Below are 6,803 nucleotides of genomic sequence, written 5' to 3'. Positions count from 1 at the left end.
ACACACACACACACATATAGATGTAGGTATAGATATGAATATGCACGTATGTAATCTCAGAAGCAGCATGTGTTCAGAGGTGGTCAGCTTTCCTCCAGGACTTGGTGTCGCCTAGGCGGTGGGAGTCACCGGCCATGGGCGTGGCATGCAGGGTCTCAGCTCTAGCACTCTGCCTCCTTGCTTGGGAAAGAGGCCTCACCACAGTGCTCTCCCAAGGGGCCATTGGGCTGCAAAGGAAAGCACAGCAGGTGCTCCAGGACTGTTTGCTTCTATTTTTTTGAGGGGGTGCTGTTTTTCCTTTGGCTCTTTTTTGTTTGTTTGTTTTTCAGACAGGGTCTTACTATGTAGCTCAGGCTACCCTCAACTTGCAGCAATCCTCCTGCAGGTAACCCCCGAGTGCTGGGATCACAGAGCGTGCCACCATGTCCAGCTGTTTGCTCCTCTTGTTTGCACAGGCCACAGCAGAGACATTAGGACAGACTCCAGCATGCCCAAAAGGTGGTTAGAAAGACCATGAAGAAAAGCTCACAAATAAATGTTGGTAGGAATGAAAAGTTGGTCATTTCTTTCTCATGTAAAAGAGACTAACAATTAATGTAGGCTTCCGTAGCTAAAGAGTTAGGTGTTGCAAGTTTAGTTTTATGGATTCTCTGCTTTTTGTGCCTTTCATTCTTTTAATATGAGTAAGGCTTCAGTGTAAAGTACTTATATGAAGGTAATCACTGTATCAGTAATCGGTGTAGACTAGAGAATTATTTTTCCCTTTTGTACACTAGAGGGCACTAGACCTCTGCTGGAGGACGCTGAAACTGCAGGGAACCTAGGGGTGGAAGGGAGGGCAGGCATGCTTGCACTGTGGGTCTGTGCGGTTCTGTGCCAAGATGAGTGCACTGGTTTCTTCTCTCAGGCTCCTCTTGTATTGTCTGCTCATGTCGCCTCATTCCCGCACTTCTTGCACTCCTGGATGTGTAGGATGGCATGCCTGTGGCATCCTGACCATCCTGGGTGGGCTAGTATGGGATGGCTCTCGCAGTGGTCTTCCATGCTGGAGACCAAGTTGTAGTTTCTGCTTGCCACAGGATGCAGTAGGGCTTGTGACATTTGTTATTTGTTATTCACGACCTGCAATGAACTAAAATTTCATGATTTTATGTATTTGTAAAGGTTGTATACAGTATGCCAACAATTACAAAAGAACATGTATAGCTTATTAAGTATATCGTACAAATGATGTCTCATTTGCTTCTCTTAGAAGTCCACCATTTGGCACATTCTGTGGTGGAGATAAGTGCAGCAGTGGGGGCCGTGGTTTTGCAAGTCTCGCCCCTCCCAGGGAAAGGCTTGTAGTGTAGCTCCAGCCGCAGCAGGATTTTCCTTCTCAGCGACGTCGCAGATCCATGTTTATTGCTGGGTTTTGCTCTAGGAACTGGGGCCTAACAGGGGCTATAGGAGGCAGCAGACTCCGGTGACTGGCACACTTGCTTCGTTTTATTTGCTTGCAGCTGTGACTGTTAGAAATATGAAGAAAGAGCAAAATTAAGATGGGATCATTAGAAACATTATTCCCTTCCTGGTGAAGTCAGTATAATTCAGGGCAAAACTCCTTTTCTTCCACCATAAGAATTCTGTCACGAGCAGGCTAGCCTGTTGCCAGCCTTTTCCACTGGTCCTGGGGGAGCTAGGAACCAAACTTGGAGGTCCAGACACCCCACCTCCACCACCCTACCCCCATCCCCACCCAAGGATGCTGAAACTGGTCTGTGTACAAGGTGGACCTGAACAACAGAGTTTAGCTTCAAAATAACTTAATTTTAAAGTTAATTTTATTGTTCAAAATAGTGAGTTTCTCCTGTTCTCCCTTGTTTAGGCTGTATAATTGTAAGAATTGCTCATGTGTTGTAGTTGCCCGCTTCCATAGACTCCTTTCGTCGCTGGCTTCAACTGGTGTTTCCCAGTGTCCAGAGCTGGGTGTTGTCTCAGAGGATACAGTAGAGCAGTAAAGAGTGAACAAGAGGTAGGCCCAAAGCCAGATAGAAAAAGTTCTTGTAACCATTTCTGGGTGGCCCACTTTCAAGTTGTGCTTCTCTAGCTCTGTGTCTTAAAACTTCATTCATTCGTTCGTTCATTCATTCATTCATTCATTCATTCATTCATTCATTCATTCATTCCAGGGCTCCAGCTCAGGACCTTGTGCTTGCCAGGCAAGTGCTTGTGCTGCTGAGCTATCTTCCCGTCCCTAAATTCATTTATTTAATGGTGGTGACTGGCTTTAAGGTATCATCTTAGGGGTGCTGTGATGAGGCACCCTGTTAGAGTCTTCTGGTCCTGGAGCAGTTCAGCTGGTTGGGGTGGCATCTGACAGATCGTTACTGCAGCAGCAGCCCCGGGCCAGCAGCCTGGGCCAGGGTCTCATTCCTACACGCGTGTGGGGTGGCTGGGGAGCACTTGCTGTGCCTTCTCTGATTGCAGTTGTACATTTATGGTTATTGCTGGCTTCTCTTCTGAGTGGCTGCCAGTGGAGGCAACAGCGGGCTGAACATGGCAGTAGTATGAGGAGAGAAACCCTGCCAAAGAACACCAGGCCCACTTGGTTTTATGTGGCTGCAGCTGTGACTATTACATATGTGGAGTGTTTAAAATGAGAGGATGGAGAACAGGAAAAAGTTAATTTCTTTTCTGAAAAGGTAAATATTGGATAGTTTATTGCCCTGTCCAACTCTTCTCATTTCACTTATATATGTATATATATTTTACAACATATTTTTTAGTGAGGCCATTCAGCCTTTTTTAGAGTCTATGTTTTCTATGTTGCTAAATTGCTCAGGCTTGGCTCGAACTTGTGATTCTTCTGCCTCAGCCTCCCAGAGTGCTAGGATTACAGGTGTCACCATGCTTCACTCAGTTCTTGATTTTTACAACTTTACTCACTTGAACCCAGATATGAATCTTAAAACCTCGCTAGTTTATCCAGTGGTTGCGTAGTTTTAATTCAAATGTGTGGGTCCTGGGAGTTCTGTTCAACATGATGTGCGTTGCATTGTCACACCAAGACTGTTTGTAGTTGTGTACCACCTTTGCTCCTCTTCAGTTGAACTTTTAGTAGTGGCTTTTGCAGGGTTACTGGGAGAACTCCAACACCTGTATGTGATGATTTGTGATCCTATCTTAACTCATTAAGCACTCTTACCCAAGTGGAGGAAACCCAAACACTGACTAGATTAAGTTCCATGCTGATGGATGAAGCATTTCTAAATGGCAGCAGGCCGTGGTCCCAGCCAGGTATGCCCAAACTTCAGTGTGCCCTCAGTGCCTGTGTGTGTTCATAGCACAGTGCCCCCCTTTGCTTGTGCTGCCTGCTAGCCTGCAGGACAAGCTTATTATCACACTGAAGAAGGCACCTGGAAGATTCTTGGCAGCACCAGAGAGGAAAGGCACTTTTCCACATTTCACTCTTCAGCTGGCTTCAGCACCCCTTCCTGACCCAGGTGTGCTGTGCCAGCCAGGTTGGCCAGCACCTTCTTGTCACACTGGTACAGCGGCATCCCCAGGTGGTCAGCTGTAAGCCACGTGAGGAAGTGCTACAGTGTGTAGGGAATCTCAGCCTGAGCCACATACACATGCAGCTCTATAACCCTGGTATCTTCTGACTTTAGTATGCATATACGACCCTTCTGGGGCGATTTGTCTTCACAATGATACAGGTGCTTGTAGGGCATAATGATTTTCCCCACCACCTTTACTCATTCTTTGGCCAAACAGAATAAATGTTCAGTGCTTTTCATCTTTATGAAGCGGAAGGCTCTGGGATGCAATCATTTCTGTGGTGGCTTCTGTGGTTTCCTAGGTGCTGGGTTTAAGGAGACATGATGCCCATGTATTTGAAGAGGGAGAGCGGGCAGCAGAATGAGAAGGTAAAACCTTGTTGATGCAGAGTGATGTGGTGGGAAATTTAACAGCCACAAAGATTTACTGGCTGTGCCTAAGGAAGTAGCTCTCATCTCTGAGTGATGTTTTAATATGAGATGCTCTCATGGAAAATATATAATGGTCTCCCTGTGTCAACCTTCTCAAGCCAGTATCTTCTGGTGTTTCTCTCTTACCATGAAGTCAATGAAAAATCGTGTAGTGAAGTCTTTTTAGGTGGCTGTGGTAGCTTTTGTGGTCTTTGGAGTTTCACACTACTCACAAATTTGTTAAGTACAAGTATCCTTGGTTGTGTAAATACTTGATGCTGAGTTTCGATGGTGAGGGCTTATGTACTGAGGACTGTCTTATCTGAAACTGTTCAGCTACTAAGCGTTACAGAGTAAATAGCAAGAATTCAGACAAGATCCGGAAATTTTTGTACATCTTTTGGTGTCTCCGTTCTGCTGGTAATGGATATTTATATACACCACAGTTTTGACACTGTTGACATGTGAGCTGAGGTAGTTTTTTCCTGGGGGTGGGGACTGTCCTGTGTGTTGTAGGTTGTTAGCAGGGTCCCCCTATGGCTACTGCCTACCTCCAGCTGCAGGCTTCCAGTAGAAGGTATCTTTGTGTCTGTCTCTGTCTCTGTCTCTGTCTCTGTCTCTGTCTCTGTCTCTGTCTGTCTGTCTGTCTGTCTGTCTCTCTCCTTCCCTCCTCCCCCCCTTCCTTTCTCCTTCTCTCCCACTCCTCTCTCTTCCTTCTGCATCTGAACAACCAAGAATGTCTCTAGGTGTGGTCAGATTACCAGGGGGTTGACAATGAGGAGGCAGAATTTCACCTTGTTTATAACTACTGTTGTACACCATTGCCCTTAACTACGTTGGCAAATAATGTGGAATTCTAAAGAAAAGCAAAAACTGTTATAGATACTTCATTTTAGAACATCTTTTGGTGTCTTCATTTTAATAATGAGACCAAGAGATTCTTAGAGAGATACTTCATTTTAATAATTGCATGGGAATACTTTTTAAGGAAAAAAGATTCTAATAAAAGGACTAAGTTTTATATAGAAAAAGTATCTATCACGTGTTGAACCTTATGGTTCTACGACCTATTCGCCTAGACTTGGCTTGCATTTGCTATGGTCTGGAAATCGCCAACATTGCCTCATTCATTGATCTTAGTTGCAATCTCTCAAACCACCTGCAGAGCACTTTGAGACCACCAATCAGTGCTTTCTTGTTGCATAAAAACCCCAGGAAACCTTTTCTTTTGTGACTTTGAACAGCTGGAGTTCTGTCAGAGGAGGGGGCACCAGCGGCAGCTCCTGGAGTGGGTTTCTCACTCTGGCATGTGTCCTGGGTGCTGGTTTTGTCTTGGGTCCAGGAAAACAGGTTGTGCCTCTGACGTGCGGTCTGTGCAGGCTTGTTCTTCTGGTTTCTCTTCTGCCTTCCTCAGACACTCTGTAGCATTTTTGCATGGTCAGGGATGGATGAACACCTGCTTGTGTAAGGTGCTGCTCTTTCCCTTCCTGTGAGCTCTTCAGTTGAACCCTTTATTCCATCCCTACTGTACATCCCTGACGTACAGAGCATCAGTTGCATATGTGTTGAAAGTGAAATTTTTATTTTGAAAGTGAATAGAATTGAGGCTATTAGTTTTTTTTTTCTTTTTACTCTGAACACCAGTGTCCATTATTGTTATAGGAACATAAAATTAGTCCAGTTAAATGGTTTTACCTTGGCATGCTGTAAGACTTCCAACTTTTAGTGCCACTGTTTCTGCTAAGTGTATGTGATGTCATGTATTCGAAATATGTGTGTTCATCTTATTTCAAGTCTAAAAGCATATTACTAAATTCTCATTAGGTTTATTTAATGAACATATTTGTTTTTTAGTTTTATTTTATTTTGAAGAGTAAAAACAAGAGCAAGAACAAAAATCTGAAACAAAGGGCCAGCCAGATAGTTCTGCAGATTAAAGTGCCTACTTAGGCAGATGCAGGGACCTGGAGGGACTTGGCAGGGACCAGGGTTTGATTCTTGGGTGCTGTGCTAGCCCCATCCCCAGGGCGCTCTTAGATAGTGATTGAGACTGGGTGTGGTGGCGTGCGCCTGTAATTCCAGCGCTTGGGAGGATCACTACGAGTCTGATCTACATAGTGAGCCCTTGTAGACCCTGTACTAAGTAAAAAAAAAAAAAAAAAATCAGAAACAAAAACAGACACAAGGTAACAAACAACAGTACAAATGTTACAGATTTTTAAAGCAAGAATAGCTGATTAATAATGGTGAATATATTACCTATTTTTATCATCAAATCTGTTGCTCAGAATAACAGATACAGTTATGTAAGACTGGGCATATGATTAAATATTACCACTTACTTTCAAGAAACCTTGTATTTTTGTTCTTCTCTTTTTTCTTTTTTCACCTCTTTTTAAAAATATTTTAAGGAGAGTATAATACTAATTGATATGACATTAGAAATGGTACACATTTAGAAGACCAAGATAACAGATACTCAGGCATGGTTTTTGTGTTACACATTCCTGTCCTAGATGCAGTGAATTTTTTTTTTTTCGGAACCGGGGATTGAACTCAGGCCCTTGCGCTTGCCAGGGAAGCGCTTATTCCACTGAGCCATCTCCCCGGCCCCAAAGAAAATATTTTTGAGTGGTTTAATTATCAGTTCTTTCATATTGTTATCTCGACCTCAGTTATGCACTTAAAGGAATTTGGTACAGTGATTTTAATCAAAACTTTGCTTTATGTCCGAGATACTGTTTTTAAGCTAATGACTATCCTATCTTTAGCACAGAAGTAATGATTATGTATAAAATGCTTATAGTTATGCTGTCTGCCCCTTTGGAAATACAGTTGTTAGGCTGCAAT

The 6,803-nt window shown here is 43.6% G+C and overlaps 1 protein-coding gene across 2 annotated transcripts in view; it reads left to right on the top strand.

Annotated features, from left to right (window-relative positions):
* Ercc6 (ERCC excision repair 6, chromatin remodeling factor) overlaps window positions 1-6,803 on the top strand; it is a 67,985-nt gene that overhangs the window by 21,430 nt on the left and 39,752 nt on the right. The gene's annotated exons all lie outside the window — the stretch shown is intronic.

This window comes from Octodon degus, unplaced genomic scaffold (genome assembly GCF_000260255.1).
Source record: "Octodon degus isolate 3935 unplaced genomic scaffold, OctDeg1.0 scaffold00285, whole genome shotgun sequence".
NCBI lineage: Eukaryota > Metazoa > Chordata > Mammalia > Rodentia > Octodontidae > Octodon > Octodon degus.
The sequence above is the reverse complement of the archived record's forward strand: the minus strand, read 5'-3'. Positions and strand labels throughout refer to the sequence as shown.